Source organism: Megascapheus bottae, chromosome X, assembly GCF_031878675.1.
Source record: "Megascapheus bottae isolate mThoBot1 chromosome X, mThoBot2.hap1, whole genome shotgun sequence".
Lineage (NCBI taxonomy): Eukaryota > Metazoa > Chordata > Mammalia > Rodentia > Geomyidae > Megascapheus > Megascapheus bottae.
In genome coordinates, this window is record NC_143547.1 from 96,970,701 (window position 1) to 96,986,974 (window position 16,274).

Here is a 16,274-nt window from a genome sequence, read left to right on the forward strand (position 1 = left end):
AAGGATAGGTATAACTGAAATAGAACAGCATCCTAATATCCTCTTTGTACTCATTTCAAGGATATTCTCAAAGAGATGACAGATGTAACAATTTACTACAATTTACTAGGTCTCTGGAGATCTGTGTACAAAGATCTATAAGTTTTCTTTTTTTTCTTTCTTTTTTTTTGCCAGTCCTGGTGACTGAACTCAGGGCCTGAGCACTGTCCTTGAGTTTTCCCTCAAAGCTAGTGCTCTACCACTTGAGCCAAAGCACCAGCTTTTTTCTATGTATGCGGTACCGAGAAATTGAACCCGGGTCTTCGTGCATCCTAGGCAAGCACTCTAGCACTAGGCCAAGCTCCCGGCCCAACCTTTGGGTGTTCATACCAATCTCTACTAGAAGATTATACAAGTGCTCCCACATATTCCAAGTAGCATTAACAGGAAATAATTTTACTAGTCAAGAAGCACTATTACTAAGATGGAAAAATTCTAGGTTCTGAAATAATTACTTGTTTCACAATTATTCATAATTATGTGATTTTCTTTTTAGCTTGACTGTACAAACTCCTTTCACCTATACATCTGTAGGCACTAAGAATTTTTTCAAAGAAAAGATGAATGACTATTTCTGGCTGTGGCCAACAACATGTATGTGAATATATCACCATGATTTGTTTAAATAATTCTATATATTCTGACTGTAGGCTACTAGCAATCCTTTAATAAAAACAATAATGTGATTAAGACCCACCTCAGAAAACAGACCTCTGATTGAAAAGAGCAGAGGTTGTAGCTATACTTTGAAATTGCTTTTGTACTGCTAATCTTATTTCAAAGTCTTAATTGTTACCTTATGTAAATACATTTTACCTTATTCAAACTAGTCAATTGAGCAGATTGTGAACCAGAGCACAAGCAACCTGAGCAAAGACGCAGGGCACACTACATAAGGGAGCAGCCTGCCTTTTCTGCCTGCCAGATTTTTGGCTGATGATGCACCCTTTGCCTTGCTAAGAAAAACATGGAGTAAGTACCAATGTGTCAGTAATTATAATAAATGTACATAGATTAAACTGAGGAGTCAAAAATGTATCCCCAACGGCAGTATAAAAACTTGAAATCATTTGACCACTCACAGGGCAAAAACACATGCTGGTCATATGGTTCTAGTCAATTGCCTGAGGGAATCTGCCTATACTGATAAGTATTAGATCTGGTTATAAACATCCAAATGGCCCTTGGCAAAAAAAGAGAAATTATTATTTCTGCAAAAGTCAGGATCAGCAATATATAACCTAGAGTCTAAGCTGTAAATAAATTTTAGTAGACATATAAACTACATATACATTGTCTGTAGGTGTTTCTACTTCATCGATTGGACAGTACCATATGGCCTTCAGAGAAGAAAATATTTACTGTATGGCTTAATAGGGGAAAAGCTTGTACCAACTGTTCTAAAATCATAGAGCAACTTGGTGATGACTGGATTAATTAAAAAATACATATCCAGCAAGATACTGCTTAAAGCAAACACATTCAGAACAGGTGACTGAAAAAAGACAAAGACAGTAAAAGGTAAACTGAGCAAATGTGAACTGAAAGAAAACAGATGTAACATTTGTTTTCCGATAGCAAAAAGACTATCTCAAACAGTGTAATTTGTTACAAAGGAAAAATTAGATTGCAAAAAAATAAACACCAGGAAATGGGTACTTGAAAGGAATGGTGTGTTCTGGGTATTTACCCAAACAGTCACAAAAAGGCCATACTATGCTACCAGCACAACTATGCTCATTGCAGTATTATTTGTCATAGCTAAGATATGTAACCAACCCAGAAGCCCCTCAGTATAGAATGGGATCAAGAAGACGTGGTATATATGCACAATAGACCATATCTTTAAAAAACCAGTGTATGTTATTTCTCATCTCCTTTGTTGTCCCTTGAGTTATTTTAATATTGTTAAGGTATCTTACCTTGTTATCTGATATATTGTATATATGTTTATTTGAAATAGGATAGGGAAGGGGACGGGAGTTTGGCCTAGTGGTAGAGTGCTTGCCCAGCATGCACGAAGACCGGGGTTCGATTCCTAGGTACCACATACATAGAAAAAACCGGAAGTGGTGCTGAGGCTCAAGTGGTAGAGTTCTAGCCTTGAGAAAGTGTAAGGACAGTGCTCAGGCCCTGAGCTCAAGCCCAGGACTGGCAAAAAACAAAACAAAACAAAACAAAACAAAAACAAATAGGATAGGGAAGGGGGGATAACAAGATGAAGGGAGGTGGTGGGGAAGGGAAATCGGGACAAAAACATGAGAAGGGGTAGCAATGATTGTTAAGTAATGTACCTTCTATCTGGTGAACATAATGTATCCCTTCTATTAATTACAATACAAAATATATGGACGAAAAAAAAAGAAACCAGTGTGAATGAAGGCAGGACCATGATTCAATTATCTCTCAACAGCACCCCCAACTGGAGAGCAAGGCTTCAACACAGGACACTTTCTGGGAACATTTCATATACAAACCATAAACATTCCTTAGTGATCAAAAGCATGTGACTGGGAGTTTATTAGATTTAAGCTAGATTCTAGTGTAATCACTGACAACCTGCATAACAATGTAAAAGTAGATCAAGAAAATGTGGCATATATACACACTAGAATTTGATGCTTCCATGAGAAAGAATGGCATTGTCCCATTCATAAGGAAATGGAAAGACTTGGAAAAAATCACATTAAGTGAAGAAAGTCAGACCCAAAGAAACATAGGCTGCATGATTGTATTTGTAATAATTAATATATGTGTAGGATGGTTCTAGCAATAACAATGTACATATGATCATATAAAAGGATGCTAATTTAAATGAACTTTAAGATATGTAAACAAGTTATTTTTGCTTCTTGTTTTTGGTCTTTAAATATACTGTGTAAATTCATGTTTTTATTTTTTCCTTTGGTTTATCCCCTGTTGTCACTGTATTGATTTTCGTACCATGTATGTATGTATGTGTATCTTATTTGAGGATGGAATGAGGAATCATAAAATTGTGAGACAGGACAAAGGCTGAACTAATGCAACATATGCGCATAAAACACTAAATTGGAATGAACTGTACAACTTAGGGGGTGAGGAGGAGGGAAAGAGAGAGGGAATTGGACGGAGTAACCGTGTTCAAAAAGAAATGTACTCATTACCTTACTTATGTAATTGTAACCCCTCTGTACATCACCTTTACAATACAATGAAATGTAATTTAAAATAAAAGAAATGAATTCGGTGGAGTCAAGGGAAGGGAGGTAGATGGATGAAGACAAGAAGTAGGGGGGGAGAAATACAATCAAGAACTCAATGAATACTCTAAAAATCAGGAAGGAAGGGAAGAGATGGAAATGGGAAGGATGGGTAAGAAGGTTGAAAGGGGTGACATTGAGCAATATGCACTGTATTATACACTGCTTTGTTAAATGACAACTTATTTGTGTAACTACTTAAAGACAATAAAACATTTTAAAAGGATGTCATATACCAATAGATCAAAGAAAAATTTAATGAGTAGTCAGTAATATAGCTTAGTCATAAAGCAACTGACAGAACTATACCAAAAATAAGTATATTGTCACTCCTTTCAGACATTGGGAGTTTAGGCAAATATTCATGATTTCTACCTTATCTACAATGACAGACATATGCTACATACCCAGCTTTTTCTGTTGGCATGGAATATCATGAACTTTCTTCCCCAGGCTGGCCTTGCATCATGATCCTCCTTATCTCTACCTCTTTATTAGCTAAGATCACCAGCATGAGCCACTGGCTTGTTTTTGGTTTTGGAGACACAATCTCATGATGTTGATTTTCCTGCTTCAGCCTCCAGTGTGCTGGGATTAGAGCCTTGCATCACTGTGTTTAGCTTGGCCCTTAACTTTTCTATGCTGATTTACACAGCATGCCCTGTGTTTTAAGAATTTATCTTCTATTTGAATGTACAGACATTTAATTTAGGTATAAATAATATCTTCGTCATTTGAAATTTTATATTTAGAACTGACATTTTGTTGTTCTAAGGTCTTTTCATGCTATAATTGTATTGCTTCAAGTGTCATTAATATTAATATTTTAATTTCCATCCACCAAGGATTGTCTTCCCTTTATTCTTAGCTATTATTCTTTTCTGATGAATGGACCATCATAAACTGATCATTTTTTGCATACTCCCCGATCTATTTATTCTCAGAATTTAGAGATAATATTCTAAAGTTTCCTTTAGCACTGAGATTATTGCAGGAATCATTGTGACAGGTTAACTTCTATGGCAGGTTATCAGACCTCTGTTGAGGTATGACTAGTATATATCTACTATGAATTATTTGTATAGAAAACTCAAAACATCTCATTATTTTCTTTGATAGTGAAGAGGAGACATGGAGATTTCCTCAACTATCATGTTCCACACATATTCTTCTCTTGGTTGTTTTCTCAGCAACTGTTCATTCCTGAGCTCTGCAGGAGATTATCAACCTTTAATGTGAAGCAGAAAATACCAAGATTATGTACAAGTTTCCCACAAAACAGTGGAAGTTCACAGTCCAAGAGCTCTGCACATTTTGGCTCAGGTGTAGATTCGTAAGCAAAATAGACTTGCCATTAGATTTAAATGAGAAGTTAGAGACATGGAGATATATGTTGAGCTGGCAATTTTCTCACATGACAACTTTTCTTCAACAGATCCTCACTTAATCTTCAATTTATATATGTTCCTAGATAACAGAACTGATTATTAGTACAACATATGCAATAGACTACCAAACCATTGATAGATTTCTGCCAAGCCAATATTGTAGACTGAAACCAGATATCATTATTTGAATGCACACATTGAGAACATAAAATTTCTGACATTTTTTTTTCAGCACAGACACCTTCAGTCACTGCTAGTGTGGGACATATAAACTTTCATTGTTTACCCTCCTTGTAATGAGAACAGAATTTAATTTGGGGAGGGGCAGTATAGACATTTGAACTCAGGACCTCATGTTCACTTGGCTTTCTTGCTCTACTTGCTCTCTACTATTTGACCTAGGACTCAGCTTAGCTTTCTGCTGATTATTTTTTGGAGCTGGAGCCCCATGGAATTTTCTACCCTGGATGGCCTCGAAACATAATCCTATAGATCTCAGTCTTCTGTGTAACCAAGATTTACATGTGTGACCTACCTGGGACCAGTTTATAAAATGTTCAATAATGGCATCACTGGAAATTAAATGTATGGTTTTATAACTTTTAAGGAAAAGGAAAGTGTTTTTTTCTTTTTTTTTGCCAGTCCTGGGCTTAAGCTCAAGGCCTGAGCACTGTTCTTGGGCTGTTCTCAAGGTTAGCACTCTGCCACTTGAGCCACAGCACCACTTCCAGCCTTTTTCTATGTATGTGGTACCGAGGAATCGAACCTGGGTCTTCGTGAATGCTAGGCAGGCACTCTACCACTAGGTCAAACTCCCGGCCATGGAAAGTGATTTTTTAAGAGACAGCATATGAGTTAAGCTATACTGATAAAAAGAATATAGAGAAGTACTAAATATCATAATTTATTTTCCCATAGCTGCTAATGTCTAGCCTTCCGAAAACAATTCTATTTAGCTATTTTACACTAAAGTACCTTCTTCTGATAATTACTATAGGGCAAGATCACTTCTTGGCTTCAAAATTTGTTGCAACAATGAAGTGATGAATATTTACTATAACTATAGGTTTGGATTTTTCCATAGAAAGATTTAAAACTTCTTCCATATTTTATAAAACTAGGCTCAGAAATCTGGGTACATTTTAGTTTCATGACAGACCTTTTTCAAGGTTAAACAGGATGAACCTCTATTATCTAAGTGATGAACAGGTAACTGAGTTTGAAATGGTATCTGAATAACAATTTCATCCACATAAAATGATCTTCCATTTATGAAGAATCTAGTCTTGGAAATGATATAGAAAAAAGAAACTGAATTTGGACGGACAGTTTAGTCTGTAATGCCTTAGCAAAAGAGATGCTCCATCATGCGAATATTTAATCTCAATTAGAAAGATGTGGAATAAGTGAAAACCATAAATGATTAAAATCCAATTGAGTTCAAAATACTATTTTATTAATGTTCTTTTTCCTTATCTTTTAACATCTCCAGTGGTCTAGTGTGCTTAAGCACTGTATTAAGTAAACAATAGGACACTTATTTGAAGTTCATAGGAATTCAACTAAATCAATTTTGTTCATTTATGATTTTACTAATAATTTAATATGATACATTTTGGGTTCGTTCTAATTACTTTTGTGTATCTGGGATGGTTTTTCAAGTGCATGATAGTGGGAAATGTTCCTGGAACAGCAAATACTCCACCTTTGTTGATTCAGAGGGTTAGTGAAGTTTGTCCGAGTAGTGCAGATTCAAGGTCATTCCAATAGGAAAGTGCAGATCCGAAAGACATAAAATGTGATGGCAAGCGTGTGACCATACTTCAGAGGCAAATGATAGGGATTAAATATTCTGTGTAAAACAATGTTATTATCATATAGAATTGAAAATAACACATTTGAAAGGAATGACATAACTGCCAATAACAATAATGCACAAAGATATATAGTATTGAAATGCTATGATCACTTTATGATATATTTAGGGATGAACTCATCAACTTGGCATTGATCCACTATGGATGAGTTCATATGGAATTATTCAAATATGGATGAGGCCATTACAATTCTTATTTTCAACATCTGATTAAAAAGAGGGTTTTATGTCAATCCTCTCAAACCTCAGAACCCTCTCAACTAATCTAACACTTGCAATCCTCTCAGTCCTCTTAACATTCTTAAACCTCACAATTCTCTCCTCTCTCAACCCACTCAACTCTCTCAACGCTTTCCTGCCTCTCAAAAAATATATAAAAAAGAGGGTTTTATTTTTTTTGACATACTGTTTGTGAAGTTATGCACTTTCTATCTGGTGAATATAAGGTAACCCTTCTATTAATCACAATAAAAATTATTTTAAAAAAAGGATACTCAGAAAAGGAACTGAATAGCACAAGACAGTTCAGACTAATGATAACATCTAAAATGTTGTCAAAAAGAGAAGAATCTCTATGACAAATTTTTAATTTGTAGCAGGTTTTAAAATACAAAATTTTCTTATAAACACCTACCAACCTAATGTAAAGTGTGTATCTTTCCCTTGTTACAGTTTTAACTGTTTTTATTTTTTTGAAAGATTTTTTTAGTTTTTAAATCTCTTTTATGCATATATATTTCTTTTTTGTATGTGTGTTGCTCTTGGATCCTGAGAGCTATGCTCAAGGTTAACACTCTGCCAGTTGAATGATACCTCCACCCTCTGGGTTTTTCTTTCTTTTTTATTATTGTAAAGGTAATGTACAGAAGGGTTACAATAATCTAAGTAAGGAAATGAGTAAAATTCTTGCTCAACATTGTTACCCACTCCCTTGTTTTTCTCCCACTATTTCTTTCCCACAACTCCCTTCCTGCCAAGTTGTAATGCTCATTTCCAACATACTGTCTTATGAATATTGCTATGGCATTGATTCATAGCTAGTCCTTTGTTGCAACATTTCTGTTATCTTCCTACCAATCCTCAAATCAGATAAACTCATACACAATAAAAAAGGAATTGAAATCAAAAACAGTGATAACAGGGGGTAAACAAAAGAAAAGAAAAACAAAAGAAAAAAGGAATAGCTACATACATTACACTAAGAATAAAAACCCTGTTTCCATATCTTTTAGTCTATTTTGATTAACATCATTTTATGTAGCCATATGTACATTCCTATTGAGATCATCTGCCAGAGCTATCATAGGCATATACTAATTATGGCAAGTGAGGGAAACCATGCAGGCTGTGTTTCATTAGGCATTACTTGGTTCACTTATGATTTTTCCCAAGTTGTCCATTTCTTTACAAATGGGGTGATGGCATCCTTTCTGATGGAAGCATAGAATTCCATTGTGTATACCACATTTTTGTGGGAATGCAAACTGGTTCAACCAATCTGGAAAGCAGTATGGCGATTCCTCAAAAGACTAAACATAGAACTCCCCTATGATCCAGCTATTCCACACCTGGACATTTACCCAAATGACCACAAACAAGGTCACACTAAAGCTACATGTACAACCATGTTCATTGCATTATTATTTACTATAGACAACATATGGAATCAAGCCAAATGCTATTCAGTGGATAAATGGATCAAGAAAATGTGATGTTTTCCATGCTTAAACTATTTTCACAACTTTGAGAAAGAACCAAACATTGTAAAAGTATCTTTTCATTGATCTTTGGAAATAAAAGCCTTCTCTCAGGCCCCTTGACAGAGCAAAGTCAATAATCAACCAAGGACATAAGGGCTACTACAGGCAGATTGGCATTAAAGAGATATCCTCAGACTATTAATCCAATTCTCACCTTATCTCACCTCACTGGTTTCCAGAAACAGAGAGAGAGAGACAGACAGACAGACAGAGAGACAGAGAGAATAATGCATTGTACTTCAAGGTCATGCAGCTAACGGTTACAGACCTGACTTAGACATACAGCCAGGAAACACATAACTTGGTTTGTCTATGAACATTCTACGTGAAGCAGCTATTAAAAGAAATTATTTACTCTAAAAACATTAATGACTTCACAAGAATATATACAGTGACTTCAGAAAGCAAAATATTAAGATGTCTTCAAAGAGATTTTGATTTGAAATATAGATTTACCTTTCAATGTAGCTCAGGCAGGCTACTCGAGTCCTCTAGGTCATGATTTTTATTATGTTAATTATAGAGGATAATAGTTCTTAATTCAGAGAGTGCTCATTAAGAATAAAGAAGGATGAGAACATTTAGAAATCTATAGTTAGGTTGATACATAGTGCTGAAACATGCTAAGATATTTGTATTTCTGATGTTCATACTACCTAAGATGAGATTTCAATTTTTTCTGCAGTTGTTGCTTTCTTTTTTTCTTTTTTTATATATTTTATTGTAATTAATAAAAGGGTTACATGATATTTGCCAGATAGAAGTGCATTAATTCACATACATTGATACCCTTTCACATGTCTTGGTCCCCATTACCCTCCTCCCTATCCCCCATCTTGGTTTCCCCCCTTACCTATTCAATTTCAAATAACCAAATACAAATATATCCACTATATCAGATAACAGAGTGAGATACTGTAATAATATGAGATAAGCAAGGTACAGCAAAAGAGATGAGAGATAACATAGTACATTAAGTACAACAATCATTCATTATATGGCTTGTGTTTCAGTATCCTGGAGGTCCTTTCAATTACCTTCATACTATATGGCCTTTTGTATCAAGGTTTTGCTCTATTGCAAATCTCTGCTAGTCGAGCCCAAGGTTTCTACTGATTATGTCAAATGAGGGAAACCATTGAGCCTAAGTTCCTTTGAGTCTGGCTTACTTCACTTAATATGATTTTTTCTAAGTCTTTCCATTTCCTAACAAATGGGGTGATGTCGTTTTTTTCTGACAGCAGCATAGAATTCCATTGTGTACAAATACCACATCTTGTTGATCCACTCATCAACTGAGGGACATCTAGGTTGGTTCCATATCTTTGCTATGGTGAATAATGCTGCAATGAACATTGTTGTGCTAGTGGATTTAGTATGCCCTAGTTTCTGGATGTTTAGGTAAATGCCAAGTAGTGGAATTGCTGGGTCATAGGGGAGCTCTATGTTTAGCCTTTTGAGGCACTGCCATACTGCTTTCCATAGTGGTTGAACGAGTTTGCACTCCCACCAACAATGTAGTAGTGATCCCTCCTGGCCACACCCCCTCCAGCATCTGTTGTTATTAGTTTTCCTGATCCTGGCCATTCTACCTGGAGTGAGGTGGAATCTCAGCATTGTTTTGATTTCCATTTCTTTTATGACCAGAGATGTTGAGCATTTCTTCATGTGTCTATAGGCCATTTTTGTTTCTTCTTCAGAGAAAACTCTCTTTAAGTCTTTGGCCCATTTTTTAATGAGATGGTTGTTACTTTGGAGATTAGTTTTGGAGTGATTCAATTTTTTGAGCTGTTGATATATTTTAGATATAAGGCCTTTTTGTCCGTTGTTTGGTTGGTGAAGATCTTCTCCCACTCTGTAAGCTTCCTAATTAATTTACTAGCTATGTCCTTTGCCATACAAAAGCTCTGCAGTTTAATGCAGTCCCACCTATCCATACTTTCTCTGGTTTGTTGTGATTTTTGGTCCTTATTAAGAAAGTTTTGACCTGTGCCAACGAGGCCTAGTGTATCTCCTATTCCTTCTTGTAAAGTTTTCATCCTTCGTTGTCACCCTGCGCTAGAATTAACTCCAAATGGATCAAAGACCTGGAGGTAAAAGTTGCTGCTTTCTTTCATTTTTCTAATCATGTCTTCAATTGCAACATAAAATGAACAGTATGGAGTCAAGGTCTGTAAAATAACCAATGGTAAGGACTGTTCGCACATTTGTAATGAATTTTTTCATTGCATAATTGTGTTTATTTGATTCAACAAATAAACACAAGACAATTTTTGGAGACCACTGATAATATGGTAAACTTTAGAAACTTTATTTCAATTTCACTCACTTATACTTCTTGGAATAGAATATATACATTATTCATCAATACATGCTTAATATGGTTTATATTTACATTCACCTTATTTTCAGAAACTTGAAAAACAATCTAGTTAAATGAAGGATATACAAAAATTCTTTCTTTTCCTCTGAAAATTTAAAATAATAACTTTTTATATGTTAAAACCTTTAATAACAAATTTAGAATTATAATGCCTAAGTATAACAAAAAGCCATATTTATGTATCCTGATCAGTAATAGTGAAAAAAATATACATATATATTTATAGTGGTTCCTAAAGCCAGAGAAATTAGTAACTGAGAATTTTCCCTCATGGGGACTCAGTTTTGCCTTGATTATTATTTTTACTTTACCTTTTCAAAAACAATTGATCCAACTTAGAAGAATGCATACATGGACTTTTAGTCATGAATATTGGTTAAACATACTAAGATTTAAGAACTCCCAACAATGGGATTCAGAAAATGACCCAATCTTCATATGCCTGAGCACTATCTTTCAATGCTTTCTTAACTAAATCATGTGATTCTTGGAGCATGGGCTTCCAACCTGTATTGTGACTGCAAAGTATTTTCCAGGAATTTGATGAAGTGCTATGTTTGTGAAAAGATACATCCTGTAATAGAAACACTAATGATATTAAATAACACATTCCAATATGTGTAGTAAGACCTTTAGGATCATTTTAATTGTAATGAATTTTTAAAAGTATTTACATCGACAAAATATTTGTGAACAGTTTTATTATGTAGTAAGATAATTTGATGAATATATACAATCTGTAATGATCAAATCAAGATAATTAGCATGTCTACATCAAATATTTTCATTTTCTAGTTATTTAATATATATTGTCGAGGACTATAGTAACTCTGCTGTATTTTTCTTTTCTAACTTTTTCTGAAAATCTCTTAATATTTTATTACCACATCAATATGAACTGTAAAAAGTGATGATAGAAGTCCCTAAAGAATATCATTTTAAGTAAAACAAACACTGGATTATGTATTTTCATGCTTCAAAATCAGCTTCACTTTAAACACCTCTGCCTTTGCTCTTGGTTTTCTAGTGAGAAAGAACTCTCTGTTTTCCACTAATCAAAGGTGCTATCTTTCCATTAAAAAAACTCTCCCCTGACTTAGGTTACACAGAGAAGAAATTACCAAGAGGGAAAAATGCTATAATTCTTTTCTTGTTGTTTTTATCCCAGTGTGCAAAGCTGTTGACTAGTGTGAAATTCTCTAATTGTATTTCTTCAATCAGAAGTTTCAAGAGTTCTTATTTCTATGCTTGTTTATATATCCTATTTAACCATTTACCATCTACTGGTTAAAACTACCACAGTCCATTGTTCTCATCAGTAATCTACCCTAAAGAGGGTATTAGGAAATAAATGAAAACTTGCTCTTCCAAATATGTACTATTATCAAAAGTGATGACATTGCACATATAAAATCACAGCTTATGCTTGAATATAGTGTTTGAATTTTATTTATAAATACATAAATATTGGATGGCAAAACAAATGCCAGTTACATATACCAGAGCATAGAAATTATAGTTCTGATACATGTAATAGAACTTCCACCTGGAAAATGAAAGTATTTTTCTCAGAAATAGCCAATGGCATCCTAATTAATTTACTAGCTATGTCCTTTGTCATACAAAAGCTCTGCAGTTTAATGCAGTCCCACTTATCCAGCCTTTCTCTGATTTGTTGTGATTCTTGGTCCTTATTAAGAAAGTTTCGACCTGTGCCAAGGAGGCCTAGTGTATCTCCTATTCCTTCTTGTAAAGTTTTCAGTGTGTCAGCTTTTACCTCGAAGTCTTTGATCCATTTGGAGTTAATTCTAGTGCAGGGTGACAAAGAAGGATCCAACTTTAGTTTTATGCAGATGCTTAATCATTTCTGTCAGCACAACTTGTTGAAGAGGCTATATTTCTTCCATTCTATTTTTGGCTCCCTTGTCAAAGATTAGGTGGCCATAGGTCTGTGGTTTAATATCTGGGTCCTCAGTTCTATTCCACTGGTCTTCAGGCCTGTTCTTGTGACAGTATTAAGCTGTTTTGATAATTATAGCTCTGTAATAGAGTCTAAAGTTTGGCATTGAAATACCTCCTGCGCTGTTCTTTCTGCTAAGAAGTGTTTTTGCTATATGGGGACTTTTATTATTCCATATGAAATTTTGGATTGCCTCTTCTATTTCTTTAAAGAACGACATTGGGTTATTGATGGGTATTGCGTTGAATTTGTAGATAGCCCTTGGCAAGATTGTCATTTTCAGGATGTTGATTCTTCCAATCCAGGAGCATGGGAGGTTTTTCCATTTCCTTAGTTCTGCTTTAATTTCCTTTTTCAGGGTTTTAAAGTTTTCATCAAAAAGGTCCTTTACATTCTTAGTTAAGCTAATTCCTAGGTACTTTATTTTCTTTGAGGCTATTGCAAAAGGAGTTGCTTTCCTGATTGTTGCCTTGTTCCTCTCTCTGTTGGCGTAGAGGAAGGCAGTTGATTTTTGAGGGTTAATTTTATACCCTGCTACCCTTCCAAAATTTTGAATCAGCTCAAGGAACTTAGGAGTAGAGTCTATAGGATTCTTTAAATACAGAATCATGTCATCTGCAGACAGGGATAGTTTTACTTCCTCTTTGCCTATTTGGATCCACTTTATGCTTGCTTCTTGCCTTATTGCATTGGTTAGGAATTCTAATACTATGTTAAAGAGGAGTGGAGAGAGTGGGCATCCTTGTCTCGCTCCTGATTTTAGAGGGAATGGCTTTAGCTTTTTGCCATTAAGTATAATACTAGCTGTGGGTTTGTCATACACAGTCTTTAGTATATTGAGGAATGTTCCTTGGATTCCTAGTTTCTCCAGAGCTTTTAACATAAAGGGGTGTTGGATCTTGTCAAATGCCTTTTCCGCATCTATTGAGACAATCATGTGATTTTTGTCCCCGCTCCTGTTGATGTGTTGAATTATATTAATTGATTTGCATATGTTGAACCAGCTTTGCCTCCCTGTGATGAAACCTATTTGATCATAGTGTATAACTTTTTTGATGAGTTGTGGTCAACGGTTGGCCATTATTTCGTTGAGAAGTTTTGCATCGATGTTCCACCAACCATACAGCAGACAAAGGCCTCATATCTAAAATATATCAACAGCTCAAAAAATTGAATCACTCCAAAACTAATCTCCAAAGTAACAACCATCCCATTAAAAAATGGGCCAAAGACTTAAAGAGAATCTTCTCTGAAGAAGAAACAAAAATGGCCTATAGACACATGAAGAAATGCTCAACATCTCTGGTCATAAAAGAAATGCAAATCAAAACAAAGCTGAGATTCCACCTCACTCCAGTTAGAATGGCCAGGATCAGGAAAACTAATAACAACAGATGCTGGAGGGGGTGTGGCCAGGAGGGATCACTACTACACTGTTGGTGGGAGTGCAAACTCGTTCAACCACTATGGAAAGCAGTATGGCAGTGCCTCAAAAGGCTAAACATAGAGCTCCCCTATGACCCAGCAATTCCACTACTTGGCATTTACCTAAACATCCAGAAACTAGGGCATACTAAATCCACTAGCACAACAATGTTCATTGCAGCATTATTCACCATAGCAAAGATATGGAACCAACCTAGATGTCCCTCAGTTGATGAGTGGATCAACAAGATGTGGTATTTGTACACAATGGAATTCTATGCTGCTGTCAGAAAAAAACGACATCACCCCATTTGTTAGGAAATGGAAAGACTTAGAAAAAATCATATTAAGTGAAGTAAGCCAGACTCAAAGGAACTTAGGCTCAATGGTTTCCCTCATTTGTCATAATCTGTAGAAACCTTGGGCTTTACTAGCAGAGATTTGCAATAGATCATAACCTTGATACATATGGCCATATAGTATGAAGCTAATTGAAAGGACCTCCAGGATATTGAAACAGAAGCCATATAATGAATGATTTTTGTCCTTAATGTTATCTCTCATCTCTTTTGCTGTCCCTTGGTTATCTCATATTGTTAGAGTATCTCACTTTGTTATCTGATATATTGGATATATTTGTATTTGGTTATTTGAAATTGGATAGGGAAGGGGGGAAACAAAGATGGGGGGTGGGGGTAGGGTAATGGGGACCAAGACATGTGAAAGGGTATCAATGTATGTGAATTAATGCACCTTCTATCTGGCAAATATCATGTAACCCTTTTATTAATTAGAATAAAAAATAACATTTAAAAAAAGAAAGAAAGAAAGAAAAGAGCCAATGGCAGTGCTCTTTAAAACAAAAAGAAAGAAAAAACTTTTGTCTTTTCAAAGAGGAATCACAGCTATTTTAATGTATAGTATTTGGTACATAGCAACATCTCAATAAACATCTTGTTTATAAAGGACACAGCTAATAGAATAATGCAACATTATCTACAGAGGGAAAATATTGCATACACATTTATACATAATGAAAACAAATGTCCCTTATAAATATATTGATTGTACATATAATAGCTAACACACTTATAAAATTTAATGCATATATTCAGTTAACTAGTGAAGAAACTTAGTAGTAAGTTTCAATTTTACTAAAGTTTTTAGGAATTTCATTTTTAACCATAATGGAGTATCTGAAAGAAGTTTATATTTCCCAATTGGGAGTAACTAGAAAAATATTGTAGAAAGTATTTTTCAAAGTCAGAGGAACAGGTAGTAAAGGACGATGGCACCTAATAGAAAAGAAACGTGAGCTCTACAGTCTTGTCAATTCCTAGCAGCATGCAATTTTTAAATGTGACACAAGACCAAAGAATGCAAGTTAAGAACACTATTTTCACTACATTGAAAAGACACAAAGTAAAATTCAAGTATTAGAAAAAACTGTAATTTGTATAAACAGAATAGTACAAAGACGGTTAAGTATGTACAGAAATGGTTCAGGAAATTTTTGGAAGTAGTTTGGATATTTGACTACTAATCAACATTTAAGTATCATGAATTCCATGAATGCAAAGAGCAACAGCCAGTGTGTTATATACTGAAAAGTTTCCAGAACTCAGTGTCACCAGGAACTCATCTGTAAGGAAAATGTTGAATTGATCATTTACTTGAGTGAGAAAGTATGAACACCATCATATTTGTTTTACCTTCTTTTTGTGATAAGAGAAATACATTGCCCATGTCTTGATGAATGAAATACTGTTTACAGTGTATCTTTTGGTTTTCTATTTGTATTCATTATTAAATATCAGAAAAGTTCTGTATCCTCCATAGAACAAAAACATATTGTCTGGGATGTGGCCCAGTGGTAGAGTGCTAGCCTAGCATGCACAAAGCCCTGGGTTACATTCCTTAGTACCACATATACATAAAATGCCAGAAGTGGTGCTGTGGCATAAGTGGCATAGTACTAAGCTAGAGAAAAATCAAGGACAGCGTCCATGCCTTGCAAGGCCCTGGCAAAAGACTGGCTAAAAGAAAACAAAAAGCAGTAAAGAAACCTATTAGAATCTATTGAATTTGGGCTGAGATTTTGATATGTAAGGAAGCAGGAATTTTTTTCCCAGATTTGTTGCTAACAGAAAACTGAAACTGTTTTATGACTCACTATCTTTTTTTATGACTCACTACCTTCT